Consider the following 358-nt stretch of genomic DNA (forward strand, 5'->3'; position numbering starts at 1 on the left):
TAATCGGAGAACCCAGATGAGCCATGCTGGACTTCTGACCTCCAGAACTGATAGGTAGTAAGTGGCTGTTGTTTTAAGCTGCTAAGATTGTGGTAATTTGTCACGTAGCAGCAAACTGATACAATTTAAAATCCCTTCCTCCCCAGCTAGGCCTTCAGTGGTGAAGGGGAGCCTCTTGGCTTTCCTGCTCTTCTCTCCAGGCTCACCTTCTTTCTCCCCTGAGCTAGCTTCTGTTTTACTGGGGGTGAGAGGGGTGGATAGCAAGGAGATGTAAGGAGTAGGACAGTTCTTACTTGGCTGGTGGCTTCTTCTCTCTGGGCCTGCAGAGGGTCCCAGCTGGCTGTGTTGTGGGCATTTT

Source organism: Balaenoptera physalus (genome assembly GCF_965194825.1).
Source record: "Balaenoptera physalus genome assembly, chromosome: 7".
Lineage (NCBI taxonomy): Eukaryota > Metazoa > Chordata > Mammalia > Artiodactyla > Balaenopteridae > Balaenoptera > Balaenoptera physalus.